General features: G+C 40.6%; 1 protein-coding gene across 7 annotated transcripts in view; it reads left to right on the top strand.

Moving 5' to 3' along the window:
• LOC141548371 (uncharacterized) overlaps nucleotides 1–22,475 on the top strand; it is a 109,126-nt gene that overhangs the window by 53,817 nt on the left and 32,834 nt on the right. For 6 of the 7 annotated variants that reach the window (XM_074277232.1, XM_074277231.1, XM_074277230.1 and 3 more), the window contains exons 4-5: nucleotides 18,787–18,892; nucleotides 21,914–21,980. The gene's annotated coding sequence lies outside the window, so the exon portion shown is untranslated. Of the gene's footprint in view, nucleotides 1–18,749; nucleotides 18,893–21,913; nucleotides 21,981–22,475 lie in introns of all 7 variants that reach the window. The other variant, XM_074277227.1, reaches the window with a different exon arrangement.

Genomic DNA, 22,475 nt, shown 5'->3' with positions numbered 1-22,475 from the left:
AAATATAGAGATAGAGAAGTCCAGCCAGACTTGAAAGATGTCAGAGACATGATAAAGAGAGAGGTGGATGAAGAAGAAGAGACATTGAGGTGGAGATAGCTAAAGAGACAGAGGGATAAAAGGACAGGATAGAGAGCCAAATGAACAGATGATACCAAATGAAAGAAATAGAGAGAAAGAGAAGTCCAGCCAGACTTGAAAGATGACAGAGACGTGATAGAGAGATGGATGGACAAAAGAGACACATACTTGGATAGAGTGTACTAGACAGAGAGAGATAGAGATGGAGAGTGGTTGAGACAGGGATAGTGTTAGAGATAAGATAGAGAGTATTATATATATATATATATATATATATATATATATATATATATATAATATATATATATATATATATATATATATATATATATATAGAGAGAGAGAGAGAGAGAGAGAGAGAGAGAGAGAGAGAGAGAGAGAGAGAGAGAGAGAGAGAGAGAGAGAGAGAGAGAGAGAGAGAGAAGGGGGGGAGGGAGAGGTTGAGTATTAGAGAGAGTTGGAGAGTGTTCAAGAGAAGATAGAGACAGGATAGTCTTAATAAGATAGAGAATATTATAGAAAGAGAGATTTTGAGTATTAGGGAGAGAGAGTTGGAAAGTGTTAGAGGGAGACGGAGAGCGTTATAGAAAGAGAAATGTTGAATATTAGAGAGAGTTGGAGAGGGATAGACAGAGAGAGATGGAGAGTATTAGATAGGAGAAAGAGATTGTTAGAGAGAGAAATGTTGATTATTACATAGAGGAAGGGGAAGAGTGTTAGAGACAGAAGAGACAGATGGAGAGAGAGAGAGTGAGAGAGAGAGAGGGGGGGGGGGAGAGTGGTAGAGACAGGGATAGTGTTAGAGAGTAGATAGAGGTTGTTGGAAAAAGAGATGTTGAGTGTTTTCTGAGAGAGATGGAGAGTGGTAGACAGAAGACAAAGAGCATTAGAGAAAGAGAGATGGAGAGTGTTAGAAAAAGAGAAATGGAGTGTTTGTGAAATAGAAAGTGTTAAAAGAGAGAGTAATTGTGTTATAGAGAAGATCGAGAGGATTAGAGAGAAAAAGGATGGAGAGTTAGAGACAGAGATAGTGTTAGAGATAACATAGAGAGTATTATAGAGAGAGAGATGGAGAGTGTTCAAGATCTTGAGAGTATTAGAGAGATGAAGAGTGTTAGAAGAGAGAGGGATAGTGTTACAGAGAAGATACAGAGGATTAAAGAGAAAGATGTACAGTGTTACAGAGATGGAGAGTGTTAGAGAAGGATAGTGTTAGAGAAAAGAGAGAGAGTATTATAGAGAGAGATATGTTGAGAATTAAAGATGGAGAGTTGGAGAGTATTTTAGAGAGAGGTATAGTGTTACAGAGAAGCTAGGGAGGATTAATGAGTAAGACATGTAGAGTGTTAGTGAGATAGAGAGATGGAGTGTTAGAGAAAAGATAGAGTGTTATAGAGAGATGTTGAGTATTAGAGACAGAGAGTTGGAGAGAGAGAGAGAGAGAGGGAGAGGGAGAGATAGATAGTGGTAGAAAGAGACAAATAATATGTACTTACTTTTCAAAGTAGGATCTCCCAGAAGATATGCAATTGCTGCCTCGGTTTGCCAAAACTCTCCTGGGCCAATGAAAAGTTTTTCTCTCTTCAGCTCCTACAGAGGTAATAGAAAGGAAAGCCGTATTGAATCTTCCAGCAAGTAATTAAAGATGGAGAGTGTTAGAGAGAGTGAGAGATGGAGAATGTGGTAGAGAGAGAGATGTAGAGTGTTAGAGAGAAGAAAGAGATAGAGAATGTTAGAGAGATAGACATGGAGAAGGAGAGAGAGAGAGGAGTGTGTTAGAGAGATAGAGAATGTTAGAAGAGAGAGAGATAGCGTTACAAAGAAGATAGAGAGTATTAGAAAGAAAGAGATGGAAAGTGTTAAAAAGAGAGAGAGAGAGTGTTAGAGAGAGAAAGATGGAGAGTGTTAGGGAGAAAGAGAGATGGAGACAGTTAACAACAGGGATAGTGTTAGAGATAAGATAGAGAGTATTATATAGAGAGAAAGATGTTGAGTATTAGATAGATAGAGTTGAAAAAATGTTAGAAAGAGAGAAATGGAGAGTGTTAGAAAATAGAAAGTGTTAGAGAGGAAATAGAGATTGTTAGAGTGAGAGAGAGAAAGATGGAGAGTGTTAGAAGATAGAAAATATGAGAGAGATGGAGAGTGATAGAGAGTAGATAGAGAATATTAGAGAGAGAAAGCTGGAGAGTGTTAGAGAGAAGATAGAGAGTGTTTGCGAAATAGAGATTGTTAAAAGAGAGAGGAATAGTGTTACAGAGAAGATAGAGAGGATTAGAGAGACAGAGCAATGGAGAGTGTTAGAGAGATAGAGAAATGGAGATTGTTAGAGACAGGGATAGTGTTAGAGAAAAGATAGTGTTATAGAGAGATGTTGAGTATTAGATACAGAGAGTTGGAGAGTGTTAATAGAGTGAGATGGAGAATGGTAGAAAGAAGATAGTGTTATTGACAAGGATAGTGTTAGAGATAAGATAGAGAGTAATAGAGTGGATATAGAGATTGTTAGAGAGAGGTTGATGGAGAGTGTGGGAGAGAAGATAGTGTTAGAGAGAGAGAGTTGGAGAGTGATATAGAGAGATGGTGAGTATAAAAGAGAAGATAGAGAGTGTTAGAGAGAGGGAGATATGGAGAACGTTAGACAGAAGATAGAGAGCTTTAGAGAGAAAGAGAAAGGGAGAGTGTCAGAAAGAAGATAAAGAGTATTAGAGAGAAAGAGAGATGTAGAGTGTTCCAGAGAATATAGAGAGTGTTAGAGGGAGAAAGAAAGGGATAGTGGTAGAGATAAGATAGAAAGTATTATAGAGAGAGAGAGATGTTGAGTATTAGAGACTTGGAGAGTGTTAGAGAGAAAGGGAGACTGAGAGCTTTAGAGACAGGTATATTGTTAGATAAGAGAGAGTGTGTTATACAGAGAGATTTTGAGTATTAGAGAGAGTTGGAAAGTGTTAGAAAGAGAGAGACGGAGAGTGTTAGAGCAAGGGTAAAGAGTATAAGAAGGAGAAAGAAAAGGATAGTGATAGGATAGAGAGTTGGAGAGTGTTAGAGAAAGAGAAAGGGATAGTGGTAGAGAGAAGACAGAGACTGCTAGAGAGAGGGAGATATGGAGAATGTTAGAAGATAGAGAGTTTTAGAGAGAGAGAGAGAGACATGGAGTGTTAGAGAGAGTGTGTTAGAGAAGAGAAAAAGATTGTTAGAGAGAGAGATTGAGAGTGTTAGAGAGAAGATAGAGATTGCTAGAGAGAGAGAGGAGAGTGTTAGTGACATGGAGAGTGTTTGAGAGAATATAGAGAGTGTTAGAGGGAGAAAGAAAGGGATAGTGGTAAAGAGAAGATAGGGACTGCTAGGGACAGGGATAGTGGTAGAGATAAGATAGATAGTATTATAGAGAGAGAGAGTTGGAAAGTGTTAGAAAGAGGGAGATAGCAAGTGTTAGAGATAAGATAGAGAGTATTAGAGGGAGAACGATGGAGAATGTTAGAGAGAAAGACAGATGTAGAGTGTTAGAAGGAGAAAGAAAGGGATACTAGTAGAGTGAAAATAGAGACTTCTGGAGAGAAGGACAGTATTAGAGATAATATAGAGATTATTATATAGACAGAGATGTTGAGTATTAGTGAGTGAGAGTTTTAGAAGATGGAGAGTGTTAGAAGAGAGGGATAGTGTTACAATGAAGATAGAGTGGATGAAAGAGAAAGAGAGATGGATAGTGTTAGAGAGAAAAGGAGAGTGTTAGTGACAGGGAGAGTGTTTGAGAGAAAATAAAAAGTGTTAGAGAAAGAGAAATGGAGAGTTTTAGAGAGAAAGAGATGGAGAGTGTTCAAGAGAAGATTTAGATTGTTAGAGAGAGAGAGAGAGAGAGAGAGAGAGAAAGAAAGAGATGGAAAGTGTTCAAGAGAAGATAGAGACTTCTAGAAACAGGGATATTGTTAGAGATAAGATAGAGAGTAGTATATATAGAGAGAGGTTGAGTATTAGAAAGAGAGAGACGGAAAGTCTTAGAAGGAGAAAGAAAAGGATAGTGGTAAAGAGAAGATAGGGACTGCTAGGGACAGGGATAGGGGTAGAGGTAAGATAGATAGTATTACAGAGAGAGAGTTGGAAAGTGTTAGAAAGAGGGAGATGGCAAGTGTTAGAGATAAGATAGAGAGTGTTAGAAGGAGAAAGAAAGGGATACTAGTCGAGGGAAAATAGAGACTGCTGGAGAGAGGGACAGTATTAGAGATAATATAGAGATTATTATATAGACAGAGATGTTGAGTATTAGTGAGTGAGAGAGAGATGGAAAGTGTTAGAGAGATAGAGTGATGGAGAGTGGTAGAGCGAAAGATAGATGGAAAGTGGTAGAGACAGGGATAGTGTTAGAGATAAGACAGAGATTTTTAGAGAGAGAGAGAATGGGATAGAAGTTGAGAGAAGATAGAGGCTGCTAGGGAGAGTGTTAGAGAGATGGAGTGTGTTCCAGAGAAGATAGTGTTAGAGGGAGAAAGTAAGGGATAGTGGTAGAGAGAAAATAGAGATTGCTAGAGAGAGGGACAGTGTTAGAGATAAGATACAGAGTACGAGAGAGAGTGAGAGAGAGAGAGAGAGAAACAAGGAGAGTGTTAGAGAGAGAGAGAGATGGAGAATGTTAGAGTGTTAGAGAGATAAAGAATGTTAGAAGAGAGAGGGATAGTGTTACAGAGAAGATACAGAGGATTAAAGAGAAAGATGTACAGTATTAGATAGAGAGAGTATTATAGAGAGAGATATGTTGAGGATTAAAGATGGAGAGTTAGAGAGTATTAGAGAGAAGGAGAGGTATAGTGTTACAGAGAAGCTAGGGAGGATTAATGAGTAAGACATGTAGAGTGTTAGTGAGATAGAGAGATGGAGTGTTAGAGAAAAGATAGAGTGTTATAGAGAGATGTTGAATATTAGAGAGAGAGAGTTGGAAAGTGTTAGAAAGAGGGATGGAGAGGGTTAGAGAGGAGATAGAGTTTTTGGGAGATGGAGAGTGTTAGAGCGAGGGTAAAGAGTGTAAGAAGGAGAAAGAAAAGGATAGTGGTAGAGATAAGATAGAGAGTATTATAGAGAGAGAAATGTTGAGTATTGGAGAGTGTTAGAGATAAGATAGAGATCATTTTAGAGAGAAAGAGAGAGGGTATGTGTTAGAAAGAAAAGTGATTCTTAGAGAGACATCTAGAGTGTTAGAGAGAAGCCAGATTTTTAGAGGTAGAAAGAAAGGGATAGTAGTAGAGAGAAGATAGAGACTGCTTGGGATAGTTTTAGAGATAAGATACAGAGTAAGAGAGAGAGAGAGATATGGAGAGTGTTAGAAAGAAGATAGAGATTGTTAGAAAGAGAGTGGTAGAACGAAGATGGAGAGCGTTAGAGAGAGAGAGATGGAGAGTGTAAGAGAGAGAGAGAGATTCAGAGTGTTAGAAAGAAGATAGAGAGGATTAGAGAGAAAGAGCAATGGAGAGTGTTAGAGAGATGGAGAATGTTAGAAGAGAGAGGGATAGTGTTACAGAGAAGATACAGAGGATTAATGAATAAGACATGTGTAGTGTTAGAGAAATAGAGAGATGGAGAGTGTTAGAGTTAAGATAGAGAGTGTTAGAGAGATATGGAGAACTTTAGACAGAATATGGAGATATGGAGAGTGTTAGAGACAGGAATAATGTTAGAGATAAGATAGAGTTGGAAAGTGTTAGAAAGATAGAAGATAGAAAGTATTAGAGAGTGCTACAAAGAAAATAGGAAGTGTTGTTAGAGAAAAAGAAATGGAGAGTTTTTGAGAGACGATAGAGTGGTAGAAAGAGACCAATACTATGTACTTACTTTTCAAAGTGAGATCTCCCGGAAGATATGCAATTGCTGCCTCAGTTTGCCAAAACTCTCCTGGGCCAGTGAAAGGTTTTTCTCTCCTCAGCTCCTATAGAGATAATAGAAAGGAAAGCCATATTGAATCTTCCATCAAGTAGCTAAAGATGGAGAGTGTTAGAAGAAGATGGTGTTAGAGAGAAAGAGATGGAGATTGTTAGGAAGAATATAGAGAATATTAGAAAGAGAGAGATGCAGAATGTTAGAGAGATGGAGAGTGGTAGAGACAGGGATAGTGTTAGAAATAATATAGGTAATATTATATATATAGTGAGAGAGCTGGAGAATGTTAGAAGATAGAGTATTAGAGAGAGAGATGGATAATGGTGGAGAGAAGATAGCATTAGAGAGAGTGTTAGAGAGTGGTAGAGAGAAATAGAGATGGAGAGTGTTAGAGAAAGAGAAATGGAGGTTTTAGAGTGTTAAAAGAGAGAGGATTAAAGAGAAAGAGAGATGGAGAGTGTTAGAAACCGGGATAATGTTAGAGATAAGAGAGAGATGGAGAGGGATAGTGTTATGGAAAAGATAGAGAGGATTAAAGAGAAAGAGATGTGGAGAGTTTTAGAGAGAAAAAGATGGAGTGTGTTAGAAAGGTAGAAGAAAAGGAAGCATCTCCCCCCTCCCCTCCCCTCCAATTCCCTCCCTATCTCCCTTCCCCTCCACTGAAAAGGGAACTTATTAAAAAAGACGAGGAGAGGGTGATCTATAGCATTTAAATAAGAAACTTACTTAAACTTTTCCTAGTCATGACTACTTTTCACCTGAGAAATTTTTCTACATCCCTATGTCAAATAGACATACAAATCAAACATTTACTGATAATAAATCAGAATTTTCCAACCCCTAAGCATTTCTCCTTCACTGCAAAGCTGTTGTGATGACCAAATGAAATCATGTGAATACTGTTATTAACAACAAAACGAGAAAAACAGGGAGATTACATTTTGGTTGAAGGAAACTATGCTAATAGCAGGAAGGAATTTGCCTAAATCACTGTAGAGGAAAGCTCATCACATCTCTTAACACCTAAAAAATATCAGAAAAGATTTGAGGTCAAGCAATAGCATTTCTTAACTTCCTACTCTACATCAGGCACTGTAGTAAGCACCGGGGATATACAGAGTCACCTCAGTGTGCTTTAGCTTTCCCGTCTGTAAAATGAAGACGATACCATCACCCAGCTTCCAGAGCAGTAGAGGAATCAAATGAGAATATTTGCAAAGTCTTTTGCAACAGCCTTCCAGAACTATGTAAACATATCCACCGTTATTAGATTAGGGCTAACAGTGATACACAAGACAAAAAGGCATTCTATGGTTAAAAGGTATGAAGAAAGTGCTCAAAAGCATTAACACTCGTATTTAAAGAATGTTCCAAACTTCTAATAAATGAGAAAATGCAAATCAGAACAGCTTTTTGGATTTCTCTCCTACTCAATAAACTAGTCAATACAACAGAAGATGGAAAAGACAGGCATCACTATGCATTTGATAGAACTGAATTACTATAGCATTCCCACTCCTTCACCCACACACCCCACAGATATCGATGACCAATGTATAGGCTCCCTGTGAAAAATATCTACAGCGATGCTCTTTGTGGTCACAAAGAATGAAAAGGCAGATGTTTATAAGGTGGGGAATCACTAAATAAATGCTGATAGATAAAGGAAGTGGAGTACTGCTGACTAATGAGAAATAATAAATATTACAGAGAAGTACAGAAGGACATACTGCACTAATGACACAAAATGAAGTCATTGGAGTGCAAAAATACTGCACCCGATGACTGAAACGATGTAAACGGAAAGAGCAACCACCAAACAATAAAAACGAATTTTATAAATTTACAAAGAAAAATCTTGGCCCCAAAGAAGAAATACAAGCAGAACCCCTTTTGACAAATCCTTTGCAGCATTGAGGGTGAAGGAGGGGATAGACAGATATATCTATCTATCTATCTAGATAAATTAGCGAATAGAATGCCAAATTTATGAACTGACCAATTTTACTATTTTTTTCATCTTCCTCTTTTTTCTCACATTAAAAAATATCATCATTGTTGTCTCTCTGGAAAAGGGGAAGAGCAGCAGTATGGGAGAAATCTACCTGATGGTAAACTAGAAGATATCAATAAAATATCCAATTTTTAAAAGTATTTTTCTTTTAATCTCATTTGGGGATCAAATCCCTGAAACAGTATGGAAATAGTACCAAACTATGAAGCTTGACATTTCCACATCAAATCCAATGTTTAATGAGAACATTTAGCTAAAACAAAATTCATCTTTGAATAAGAATGCCATGAAGTTGGCATTTTCTTATCTTAAACCTCAAAAAATGATTATTGTTTTCACTACTATTTACAAGTATGCTGTCGATATTATTTGGGTTGTAAGAACATGACTAAGTTTTACTTCAAAGTATTTTAAATTACATTCACATTGAGGTAAAAATAGTACTAATTGGTCTAAAAATAAATCAGACTAGAACATTTCAGTAACTTTATTCATTTGTTATGAGAAGATTATCTATATCTAGTCTTTGCACTCCAACAGATATTCTGTGGCTATCCCATCTTATTAAATGTACATGAAATTTGATTACATATTATATAATATAAAAGAGCAAGGCAGAAAAATATTTTAAGAACAAAATTGAATATTTTATATACCTCAGAACTTTACAAACCAAGGTAATTGACCCTAAAGAGAACAAGGAAAAATAATCTAAGAATCATGAAATTTAAGCAATAAGTTCCATATTTAGCAAACCTAGGAGATAGAATGGAGAAGGAGTTTTGGAGACAGTAGACAAACGAGGGCTGTCTTGACTCCCAGGGAAATTGGGAGGGGGTACTACGTACTAGAGCACTGATCAGGTAGGAATATGGGTTCCATCACATTCTCTCATACAAGCCAGTCATGGGGCCCATTCACTAATATTGTCCTCCTTCAGCTAACCAAGCCCCCAACCTCGCTCCTGCTCACTCCAAAGACTCTTGCCCTGGGTGCAACCACAGCAGTAGCCACTGCCACATGAGCATCATTGAGAAAATCTACTCCCTCGTCAGAATACCTGCCCCCAGAATACCTCACAGATGCAGCAGGTGCTTCTCAAGAATATAGGTTCTTTGTTCTAGGGCACTGACCGGGGAGCCATAGATTGAGTAGAACAGTGACTTTGACAAAATGATAAAAGCGTAGTTGGGTCGTGCACAGATCTCCTTACATTATCCCTGTCTCCACTCCAACCAGCCCTCTTTCCAAATGTCTTTATTATTGTCAAGGATTTCATCATCTGGGTGTATTTCTCCCATCTGTCCCCTTCAGTTTCCACAAAGCGATTTCCCCAAAACATAGGTGTAATCGTGTCACCCCCATACTCAATAAACTCCAATGACTCCCTACTGACAATAGGTCAAGAATTATTATTTCACCTTCACTGATTCTTTTTTTTTTCATTTTTACATTTTGTGTGCTTTACAATGAGTGTGATCATTAGTATTGCTATACATATGTGTGTAGTATGTATTAATAATCATTAGAATTTATGTAACACTCTAAGGCATACAAGGCATTTTATCCTCATTACTACCTAGGGGAAGCAGGTGATATCATGATTTCCATTTTACAAATGGGAAAACTGAGGCTAAGTGAGGTTAAGTGGTTTCCCAGGGTCACAAACCTAGTAAGCACTTGAGGCTAGATCTTATCTCCAGGTCCAGAGCTCTATTCATTAAGCCACACAGCTACTTTGATTATAAACAACTTAAAACTTCAAGGAAATTCAACTCCATTCAAGAAAGTAAATCTACACTTTTGGGGGGGTGCATGCTAAAAACCAGTGACTGACCTTCATCACTGCTCTGCCCGCATGTCACAGGTGACTCAAATGGCTCAAGTGCATTTTCGGCTCCTGCTCGGGCTGGGGGCTCTTCCTGACTAAACACAATCAATGGTTCTTTTTTTTCCCAGGAAGATGCCAGGGCTGCCCCTCCCCATGAAGTAGACTTGGTGATGATGAAAATTGATCCAACCACTTAAGTGGGTGAAGGGGGTGAAATGACTCAGAGGGTTGAAAAAATAATTCAATTCCTGATTTTAGATGATCAAATAGGGACATTATTGAAAAAATTTCACTGTTTCAAATGGTCTATTGATTTCCCCCTGAAGAGAACTTTGATGTAGGAATCAGTCCTGAGGTAAAAAGCTTTTTATTAGGATTCCTTGATGGTAAGTAAGTTAAGAAATAAATGCTTCAAAAGGTGTAGGGTAGGAAGAGACTGATTGCAGAAAGCAATTTTGTCTACGGCTTCTAAAGTGCCGAGCAGGAGATGAGCTTTGAGAGTACAGTGATTTGACTGATTGTTCCTGAGGAAGGGTGGTGATTGGATCCTGCAGGCGAGTAAGAGTTGGAGAGTTGAGATCATGATGAAGAAATTCCCAAGGGCCAATTGGTCGTCAAGTCTTATCAAAGTGACCTTCAGAATATCTCCTGTATCCATGGCCTTCTCTCCCCTCACACCAGCACCTCCCATCATAATAGAAGCCCCCAATCTCTCACCTGGACGATATCAATAGTGTCCCAGTTGGGCTTCCTGCTTCTAGTCTCTCGCTTTCTCCCATACATCCTCTACACAGTTGTCCAAAGCAGCTATTTCAGCCCCAATGTGTGTCACTTGGTGACTCAGAAATCTGTAGTAGTTGCCCATTGCCTCTAGGAGAGTACAGCCTGCCCCAGACATTCAAAGCCCTGCCCAGCTGGGGCTCAGACCCACCTCACATTACTCAACTTTGCATACTTCCTATTCCCCCAAGAGTGCTTTGCTTTCTACTTCCTCCCTTTATTATGTCTTTGCACAGAACATCACCTACTATCTTTTCCCCTTAGCCCAAACTTTAGTCAAGTGTCCCACCTTGGGAGCCACCTCGGGCCTTTCCCCATCTTCATAATTCTTAATGTTCTCTTCCTTTCTCCACTAGACACGGACCTATTTGTGTCTTCCCCTCCCCATCCTCCTGACCCAAGTATCGAGAACAAGAGGATGGGAACTGATTTTATTCTTGCCTCCCCAGCACCAAAGTATCTGCCTATAGTGTATTTAATAAATTTGAATTAATCTGGAAAGAGCAAGTCATGATGTGGAAGCCATAAAACAGCCACTTATTATAAAATAGACCCTACCTGAATAATGAATAGAATTTATGCCCTTAAATCTGCCCTAATGCCAGGTTCTAATTTTATTTCGCTGGAACTTGGTATTATTCTGACTAAAACAATGCATATTAATTAGTAGTTCATCATGATCTTCACCCTCCCCCCGCCCCCGTAGGAGATGTTGTAGTAGTGGTAGTAGTAGCAATTCTGCATCTCCAACGTGAAGATGTGTCACATGAATAGTAAGCCAACCATGAGTTTGTCCTGGGCCTCAGTCACTCCCTCCATACAATGGCTATATTGGCCTCGGCCATCTGTAGAGCCACTTCCAAGATTGAACATTTCAAAGTTGCTAGACCCATGTCTTCTACAATGTGGATTTCCTCATAAAGAATTAATAATGTAGAGAGTCTCTTCTTCCTGGGTTTTCCAATTCCTCATCATGCCATCTAGGTGGGTTTGAATGCTTATGCTAATGGAATCAAAGCTTGGACAATTCCTACAAAATGGCAACGGCTTAGATTAGCGACACAGGGGTAGACCGGCAGTGTACTGAGGGTCAGCAGAGCAGGCTAGGAGGTAATCAGGAAAAATGGACCCACAAAAGGATACAGGAAGAGATTCACAATTGACAGGCAAATGGAGGGAGAGGAGAAGGAAGAGACAAGTCCAAAAAATGAAGGGCGGCCAAAAGACAAAACCAGCCCAGGAATAAAGGGAAACTGTCAGACTTAAAGATGCAGGGGAAAGGATAGAAGGGAGGCCTGGGAGGGAGCTATGAATACAGCCGAGAATAGGCACACTGAGGGAAATGAATAAAGCGCCACACACGGACAGGGGGAAGCATAGATGGAGGGACTGACAAGGAGCTCCAGGGAAGTAAGTCAAGTAACATAGCAGGGGAAAGAGAAGCAAGTGAGAGACGAGAAACACATAGGAGATAATAGGCAATAAGGGGAAAGTGGACAGGTCTGACGAGAGAAAAGAAGAATAATAGCAGCCAGAAAGAACAGGCAGACAATGGAGATAGAAGGAAGGCGAAAAAAATCAGACCGACAAACATAACCCAAGGAATGTTAACAAGGAAAAAAATTAGACCCAGGGAGGAAGGTAGGAAAGGATCCAGCGAGGAAACTACTGTCAGGATGCTCCACGGAAACACAAAGTGGAACAGTCACAGATGGAGGGCTGCAGAAAGGGAGGAAGGATCGGAAGGGGGGAAAAAAGATGCCCGAATACTCAGGAAAGGTCAACCAAGGTCAGAAACAGAGGAAAGGTGGTGGAGCCCTGGAAAGGACGAAATATTAGGATAGAAAGAAAGGGCTGAAAGATGCAGAGAGGGAAGAGGGGAGGAGAGAGCACAATCAGATTTTTCATCAAAAGTTAGAAGATGTGACGTACAGCCAGGTCCAGCGTGGGGAAATAGGAGAGGAGGGAAGGAGAGATATAAAAATATAAGAATGGACAGAATTAGGAAATGGGAGAAAGAGAAAGAAAGGGCACAAGGAAGGAGAGACTGATGACAATAAGTAGGGAAAATAGAGACATAATGAAGAAAAAGAAAATCAGAGAAGGGACTTAAAGAAAGGATGGGGAGGAAGGACAGACCTGTAGACAGCCCAGGAAGAGAGGAGGGTCAAACTATGGAATGGACAGAGCCATGAAAGGAGGACAGAAGAGAATTCCAGTGATAGAAGAAGGGGCAAGGGATACATAAACAGAAACGGGGAAGAATGTGGAACAACTACTACTTTTCCAGTTGCTAGTCTGATAAAACTCTGTGCAATGAGACTCAATTGGCCCATTGGTGAGCCAGCTACACAGAGCTGTACTGCTCTAGTCCTATAACACCAAAGAACCACCAAGTCATGCTGGAGTGGATAGAGTGTAGGGCCTGAAGTCAGGAAGACTCATCCATCTTCTGGAGCTCTAATCTGGCCTCAAACACAAGCTGTGTGATCCTGGGCAAGTCACTTTATCCCATTTATCTCAGTTTCCCCATCTGTAAAATGAGCTGGAGAACAAACCATAATCCCATCACACATCAGTGAAAGGTGGAACCAAACAAAAAGCTCCAGGAAGTGGCTGATAGTTCTGGGAATAGAGGCAGTGAAGGTCTGACAGAGAAACCCAAGAAAAGCTACAGGAATTGACAGGTCCAAAGATAGATAAGGGAGAGGAAAAAACAAACAAACAAAAAACATGAATGCAGGATGCTGTGTCATGTCACAGGTCAGGGTGGGGAGAAGAAGAGGCTGCAGTCATAGCTCCTGTGAGTGTGGCCAGAGAGCAGCTACAGAGGAAGAACAAACCTATGTAGTACTGACTCCGAGGACAGCCCTGGGAGGGACTTAAGGAAGGGGGGGATTTATTAGGAAGTGAATTCCCTTCTCCACCTCAGTTGGTTTAATCAGAAAAGTCCTAGAATGTAACTTCAGTTATGTTGTTCAGTCATTTCAATTGCATCTGACTCTGCATGACCCCATTTAGGAATTACTTCGCAAAGATACTGGAGTGCTTTATGCTTTCCCTCTCTAGCTCATTTTACAGACAAAAAACTGAGGGAAACAGGATGAAGTGACTTGTCTAGGGTCACACAGCTCCTAAGTATTTGAAGTCAAATTTTCACTTAGGTCTTCCTCATTCCAGACGTGGTATTCCACCCACTGTGCCACCTAGCTGCCCCATAGAACATAGCTGCAAGGTATAAAGGAGATATGGAGCTTTTCTACAAATCCATAATGGTGGGTGAACAAGTTCTTCATTGAACCTGAAAGGATTATGGGAGCTAGGTCATGCCATGAGAACCAGTAAAACCATACAAGAAATAGCTCAAGCACCTGTGCTAAGCACTGGGGATACAGTTCTCCCTATGAAAGATCTCGTGGTCTAATATGGGAGATTACATGTAAACAATTATGTAAAATGATATGAAGGAACTTGGAGATCATTAAGAGAGGGAAGGCACTACAATTAAGGCAGAATCAGGAAAAGCTTCCTCTAGAAGGCAACATTTTAGCTAGAGCCTAGAAGGAAGGGGGAAGGGGGAAGAGAGAAAGAGAGAGAGATGAAAAGGAAGACCACCATGGATATGGCGCACTATATATAACATCAGACTTTTGAGATATGTTGATGAGTTTTGCTGAATTTTTTTTCATAATAAAGAATGGCTCCCTGGTAGGAATGAGGGTATTTGGAGGAAACCATAGAGGATGTGAAAAAGAAATTATATCAATTCAATTTTAGTTTTAAAACAAAAAATGAAAAATGCATACAAGACAAACGAGAAGCTAGAACAAAATCAGCTACAAATGATTACAAATGAAATCATGCTATCAGACAGAAAGATAAAAAGTGAAATATTCCTTCTATGAGTGAGTTACAGCCTCCTCTGATGCCCCATAAGGACAAGGAGCTTACCCCAAATTCCCAAAGGTATATCAATACCATATAAACTCTGAGGGATTCTCTTAAGCTGGGAAAACATAACCACTGAAGGGGCTGATTGCAGGCTCCTGATCTAAGAACAACCCAGCTAAATTCAGAGTTCCATCACCAGCTGGGCCACAGGGGGATGACTTTACAGATCTTAGACTTTTCCGACAGAACCTGGTTGAGATGAATATGAATGAAGGGAAGCCCCAAAACAAAGAGGAAAGAGCCAATCAATTGCCAATAAGAAAATTACAAAAAGCCACACAAAACCAACATCTTTTACTATTCAAAAGCAAAATACAAGGAAAATGGCCCATCACAGAACTGAGCAATCTTTTGTCCTTTCATGCCCATCTTTTTATTATCTATCTCCACTCCCTCTTACCTCTTCCATCAGAAAGGAAAAAAAGAAGAAATAAAAGCAAAGCCTTTTTAATGTATACATCAAGTCAAGCAAAGCAAATTTCCCATCATCCACAATAAAAAAGTCTTATGTTCCCTGAGTCCATTACTTCTCTGTCAAGAGGTAGGGAACTTGTAGACTTCTGGTGGATTACTGCAGTGTTTGAAAGCTGTTTGTCTTTATGATCTTGTTATAGAAATTACTTTCCTTGATCTGCTAGAGGTTCTGTGAGCAATCAGCTCATACAAGTTTTCCCAGGTTTCTTAGAAACTGCTTCCTTCATCATTTCTTACAGTACAGTACATATCATCATTTGTTCAGACATTTTCCGATCGATGGGCATGTCCTGAGTTTCTAGGTACTTGCCACTGAAAATGACCTCCTATAAATATTTTTGCATATAAAAGTCCTGTTCTTCTTTCTGGATCTCTTTGGAAGGTAGGCCTAATACTGATATTGCTCAGTCAAGAGGTATGGAACATATCATTTGGGGGCATAATTCCCAATTGCTTTTCAGAAAGGCTGGGCCAATTTTCAGATCTACTATGTATGAATTTAACTGTTATCTAAAAATCTCTCTAACATCAGTCATTGTCCTTTTTTGATCACCTTTGCCAATGTGATGGAGGTAAGGTAAATCTTGAGTTGCTTGAATTTACATTTCTCTGATTAGTACTGATTTAGAACATTTTTTTTCTTCTGAGTGTTGATAGCTTGGATCTCTTCATTTAAAAACTACCTGTTCATTTACTTTATCCATTTATCTACTGGGGAATGGCTTTTCATTTTATAATTATGAATCACTTCCTCATACATTGGTCATAAGACTCTTTTGCAGAGAAATGTACAATAAAGTTTTCCCAGATCTCTCTTTCCCCTCCAATTTTAGAGGATTTTGAGGAGATTTTTGCTTCTGGAGTTGTAGTAGGTACAATGGGCCAACTGTACTATTACTGTGATAGCACTGAATTTTTGGAGCTGGCAGAGACTTCAGGGAATCTTAAATCTAACCCTCTAACTGTATTTCTTATTTTATTATGAACTTAATAATTATTTAAAAATATGAACATTTCCATATACAAAATAAGACAGAAAAAGAGAAATTACATGCCAAAATTGATCATGAATAATTTGTTTTGAAGAAATAGCAACTTTAACCAGATTGCTATATCCTTCTCTGCCTCCTCTTCTAAATTTATTTTGGCTTTTCTAAAACTGTGTAAGTTTTTTGCGGGGGAGGGGGTTTCATGGACACATTTCTTTCTTTTTATTTTTATTTTTGCATTATTACAACTGTTTCTTATTCTCAATTCTTCAATCCCCTCCTCTTCCAATAAAAACTGACTGATGTATCTAACTAGTATAATTAAGCAAAGCAAATGTACTTTTGCCTCCTGGGTGTATATTTATGGATTCTATCCAGCCCTGGATCTTCTGATCACAAATGTTTCAAAGTCCTCTCTTCTATTAGAGATCCATTTTTCTAACCCTGTTGGACTAAAGTCAGCTTTGTGAGCCAAGTTAGTCTTGGCTGTAAGCCTTGATCTTCTTCATTTATAGTAATTGTTGCATAGTCTTTCTGATCAAGACTGTGGTAAGTGACTTTCTTTATTTCTGGCTGCTTTTGGTATGGAATGTCTTGTTTTGTTTTAAATTGGAAGCTCTGGTTTGGGGCTCTAATATCCCTGATTCTTTTTAATCTGGAGTTTCTTTTAGAAGGTAAGCAGTGCACTCTATATGTTTTCACTTTGTCCTCTAGTGCTAATAGGCTTGGGCAGTTTTTATTGGGGATTCTTTGAAATATGGAAAAGCCTTTTTTTGTCATATGTTTTGTGTAGGCAGTGATTCTTAGATGATTTCTCCTGTATTTGTTTTCTTAGTCAGTTCTTTTTAACAGGAAGAATCACCTTACACGTTTCTTTAACTTTTTTGGACCTTTGACATCATTTTAATATTTTTGTTGTCTCATGGAGTTACTGAATTCTGATTGCTCCTACCTAATTTTTCAGGGTATTCACTATTTTTGTAAGGTTTTCCCATCTTTTATCCTGTTATTTCCTTTTCATTTTCCCCTCCAGAACACATTTAGTTTTTAAAATATCTTCCTTCATTTTTTTTCCTACATACTTTTGGAATCCCTTGGGGGCAAACCATTTTTTAATTTACAGCTATACTTGAATGTGTTGGGGAATAACCAGCTTCTTTTGGACGGACCTCCCAGGCACAGTGTTTCTTTCTTGTATTTAGGGTTTTCTTCTGTCTGCTTACATTTCTAGTCTCACTTTCTGGATTAGGACTTTTTGTTTGCATCCGGTTCTGGCGTCTTATGCACAAAACAACGATGAGACCTGCTTGGTCCCATCTCTTTTGTAGTCTGGATGCTCGGCTCCCTTAATATACAGAAGGGGGGTACTTCTAGAAGATCATATTGCTAAGGGGAGAACTAGGACTATAATTAAGGGACCCCTGAAATCCAGTCCAATGCACTCCCACATTTCTTAACTGGAATTCATGAAATGATTTCCATTACAGCCAGCTGGGAAGGCAAGGTGATAAAGCAAAAGAGTATTTATTACACAATCTTTTCACAATGAGCCTCCAGGGGCAAGAGCTGGCCAAAGAGAGAATGGGTACCTTGTTGTATCCTTGTTAAGGATCTGACTCTTCTTTTATTTCATGCTAAAATCTATAAATGATAATAAATATTTTGGATTTGAATTTGGTGCACTTGGGTCTAGATCTCAGTTACAGGTGATCTTAAAAACTGATAGCAGCTCATGTGGGGTTGTCAAGTTTCCAAAGTTCTTTCTGTCTATCTTATCATTTTATCCTGCAAGAACTGTGCAAGGTAGGCAGAATTTTGAATCCTCATTTCAGAGATGAGGGAATGGAGGCTGAGAAATTTTGTGACTTGCCAGGGTCATTTGATATCTGAGAAAGGCACAGGGCACTGCTTCTGCCAGTCACCTCTCCCTGGGCCTCTCAGTTTCTTCATCTGCAAAATGGTGATGAAAAAGAATAGTAGCTATTGTGCAGGTCCACATAGAGGTGGAGATGAGGCAACATGCTTTGCTGACTGAATTTTAATACTGGAGAGCCCAATAGCGCATGGATTGGATTTCAAGAGACCCTGATTTCGAATCCAGGCTCTGCCACAAACTGGCTGGTTTTATAGACACATTTTCCTCTCTCTGGCCTTGTTTTCCTCCTTTGAGAATGAAGGGGTGGGCCAGATCACAGAGGAGACAGAATCGGAGCTTGGACTATAGGACCTATCCTCCTGAGTTATTTTGAAGACAAAAATGAGAGAACATTTCAAAAGCCCTTCTTACAAGGCCTGGCCCACCAGGAGTGATCTGATTAGCCAGTCCTGGCTGTCATGGTTTTCCCTTGGGATGCTCTTCAGATCCCCTTCCTTGATGTGCTGCTGAAGGTCCCTCAGATCTCTGCAGGACAAGGCCCTTTCCATAGAACTCCAGGTGAAGTCCTAGGCCCAGCAGGGGCAGGGGTAGGGGCAGGAGCAGGAAGAGGAGAGGAAGAAGGGAACTGCCCAAGGTAGGGAGGAGGCTCCCAGAGAAAGGCAGCAAGGATCCCTGTTGGGGACAGTAAGCTAAGTGCCCCGTACTGGGGGCAGGGAACAGAAGGGGGAAAGCCTTCTCTGGGTTGGCCTTTCTACCTTTCCCTACTGATGACCCACAAGTCTCTTCCATCATGCCTCACCCTGCCCCTCCGCTATGGCCTTGCTTAAGAGGCACTGAAGCTTGTTCCCTTGGCTGCAGTCAAAACGAGGCCCGGTCTTTTTTCAGGATTGCTACTTCAGCTTGTTGTTTTGGTTCTCTGAAGTGAACCTTTCCTAGGGTCACAGATCTAAAAGCAGAAGCGACCTGAGGGACCGAGGAGTTCCAACAACGTCACTTTGCTGCTGAAGGGGCTGGCGAGACTTGCTCAGGTAAGTAAAGTCTGGCCTCCCTTCCACCATGTCCACTGCCTCTCTCTGTTTCCTTCTACTCTTTCTTCTCCTTTTATTGGCTCTGAGCTGTGGGTGAAGGGTAACCTTCAGTTGAAGGGGCTCAGACCTGCTAGTGAGACCATAGCATCTCACACCACCCAAACCAAGACTTGGGAAGTACCATTTTTACTCCACCCAAAGGATGGGAACAACAATTGGACCAATGATTTCTAGGGGAGAGGGAATTGCCTCAAATGAGGAAGCTCCCTCTGCTACTGTATGTGCTCTCTAGCTCCTAATCTAAGGCTGGCCTAGAGAACTAGTGCTTGCTGGTAGACAATGAGGAAATATTTGATGTGGGAATCCATTAGAATCTATCCATTCCAGACAAAACCAAGAAGCTTATGGTCTAATTGGGGGCCGTTTAGGTGGGAGAGAGACAAGTTTACAAACAACCACCATGAAAGGCAGAGGGAAAGTAAATATAATAAAGATGTCCAAGCAAAATATCAAGAGAAGAACATGACTGCAAAATATTTATTTTAGGGATAGGGATAAGAAAGGCTTCATTAACAAGTGGGAACCCTTGTTGGTAATGGGGAGTTTTTTGGTTTTGATTTTTCTTTGGGGGGGGGGATGGTTTCTAATGGGTAACCACAGAGGCAAAGGGAAGGGAAGAAAGATATTCCAGGTTCAAGGATGTAATTACTTCCCCCTATTCACTTGATAGTCCATTTCCCATTTTTACTTTGGGATATCTTCTCTCCCACCCTTATACCTTTGCAAAAGCTGGCCTCTTAGAATCCTGAGTTTCTTTCAAGGTTTAGCTCAGCTGATACCGCCTAAGGGAAGCCTTCACTGATTCCCCCTAGTTAGCAATCCCACTCTTATAACATGACTTGGATTTCCTTATGATTTCCTACATACCTCTCAGTAGGATACAAACTCCTAGAGAACAAAGACTATTTAAGCACCTATCATGGTGCCCGTCACAAAAAGGGTGCTCAGGGGCTCTTGCAGTGCTGGACTGAGTGATTAAATGGACAAACGAATGCCTCAAAGTACAGCTCAGAGAGGGCCGGACAGGAACGAGAAACAAAACAAAGGGCAGCCCAGGCAGAAGTTCAACCTAGGAGACTGAGAAGAATGGGAGCACCCACAAGGGAGGGAAGTATTGTGGAGCTAAATTGTGAAGGGCCTTGAATGCCAACACAGAGAAGTTTTACTTTTAAAAACACTCTCCAGATAATTATAGATACCCTAATCAAAAATCATCTTGTCTGGTAACCTGATTCTATGTAAAAAGAAACACTAAGAGGCAAAACTAGTAATGGAGCAGGATGCCCTGATGCTAAGCCTGTGCCAAGAATGGTTAGCAAGTTTGTTCGGGGCTTCTCAATCTTTTGTGTGTCTTGGACCCCTCTGGCCCACTGGGAAAACCTATGGACCCCTTCTCTGAACAATGGTTTCTAAAGCATTATGTGACAAAGGAAAACAATTACATTGAAAAAAAGCAGGAGATGCTTTTTTTGCAAAAATTTTAGGAAACTGCCAGACACTAAATTAAGATATCTGCAGGCTAGATTCAAAACAAAACAAAACAAACGAGCTCATTGTGATGGCCACCGAGCCCATGCTTTGGCATCATATAAACAGGACACATGAAGTCTGGGAAAGGTCATTCTGTGGTTTTATGGCCCGGAGACAAAATCATAGCTTGCCTTTCATTGGTGGAAGGTCCTCTCACTGCTCCTGATTGGTTAACTTCAAACACTGTCTCCGCCCCCACCCTCCCCCACCCTATCAGGGGAAGTATTTGGTGAACTGCCAGACTATGGGAGGACCACCTGGTGTCAAGATGCTCTTTATTTTATTCTAAACCATGATCTCATCCACCTAGCAAAGTCCAGATTAAAAACCACCCTTCACTAACACAGGTAGGCAACCGAGGGCCTTCTACTGGTTTCCAAATGAGAGTTATCTGGGTACATCAGGGGGTTGTGTCTAGAGCCACCAGGAGATCCATGGCAGGCAGTGGCCAGAATGCTGGGCCTCCAGTATGGAAACCTTGAACTGGATGATCCTAGGCAAGTTGTGGAACATGTGTTGGTCTCTTTCCTCAAGTACAAAAGCACCCATTACTGCCCAGCACAGTGGCTGGCACATAATCGGTGACGAACAAATGCTTAATTCCCTCTCCTCACAAGGCCAGACCATCAGAGGCAGGACGGGGGCATAGATCTCCCTGATCACGGGCAGCAATCTAGCACTGATGCTGTCTGCTCTGTAGCTAAACATGGAGAGAAATCAAATCTAGTTCTCCAACCTTCAATGTTAAGGAGGGCTCTGGGGCCTGAGATCCCTTCTAGATTGTTCTTTTCCTCCCCTGGAAGGTCAACTCTAGGGCATTGTCTGCCTTCAGAACTAGTGCCAAGAAACTCAGGGGAGGAGTTTTTCATCTGCCTCCCCACCTCCGATTCTACGTCTATTACCTGACTCACTACCACAGTCTTTTGCCCAAACTGCCTTTTTCTTGCATAAGTTACTGGACTTAAGGTATAGTAGAAGTCTTTGAAACCAGAAGCCCCTGGTTCAAATCTCCCAGCTCTATTACCTGATGCTTCTGTGACTTACTCAGGTTCCTTAATACCTCAGGGCCTCAGTTTCTTTATTTTTAAAGTAAGGAAGTTGAACTACATGACCTTTCAGATACCTTCTAGCCTCCCATCTCTAATTAATGTGTGCCCTTTAAGAGACCTGAGTTCCCCCTGCAGAAAGAAGCATGATGTGATGGCAGTGTGGTAGAGAACTAAGAGCACTGAAACTGACATGAAAAAGTATTGCTTAGAGTTCCAGTTCAGCTACTTAGCCCTTGTGTGACCTGGAGCACAAGTGGCTAATTGGCATAGGTAAAGGGAGTTTCCTCACTTGGAAAACAAGGGAGGAGGAACATTTCAGCAGTCGTTTATTAGGTTTCTTTGGAAACTTATATTTTCTGCTCCACGCCTTCATCTTTTTCAGAGCCCACCACACGCAGTCCAGAGGAGCAGTTGGGAATAACAATTCCCTGACGTGGCTTGCCATTCAGGTAGGTGTTCTCCGGGCTTCCAAGACCTCAGAAGGTTTTATGTTGGAATGAGGGCGGGTGGATCAGAAAAGGAGGCCACTGTTTCAGCGGTCAGGTGTCACGATGACCATCATATTTCATTTGTTGGATGTCGAGAGTGCTCAGTGCACAGAGACCTTGTGGTCTTTCCACCATATTGGATTCTGAACAGTTGGCATTGGGAATTTGGGGATGACACAAAGGCATGCCAGGCACCAGGCTAGGTGCTGGAAATACAAGTCTGAAAGGGAGACAACCCTCAAGGGACTCATTTTTTACCAGGGGGAAGAGTATGCAGCTAGAGAAGAGGTCTGACTCAAGGGTCTTTAATGCTGATTTCATTACCCATTTCTATAACAACACGTTACAAGGTGGGAAGTGGGGAAGCAGCTTCCTTCACATGGCAGCAGGGTAGATGATAAGATGCTTGGGGTGAAAAAATGTGGAGCAAGGTCTGGGGACAGCTCCATGTGGTGG

This window comes from Sminthopsis crassicaudata, chromosome X, assembly GCF_048593235.1.
Source record: "Sminthopsis crassicaudata isolate SCR6 chromosome X, ASM4859323v1, whole genome shotgun sequence".
Classification (NCBI taxonomy): Eukaryota; Metazoa; Chordata; class Mammalia; order Dasyuromorphia; family Dasyuridae; genus Sminthopsis; species Sminthopsis crassicaudata.
Note: the sequence above shows the minus strand (reverse complement) of the source record. Positions and strands in the feature narration are given on the sequence as shown.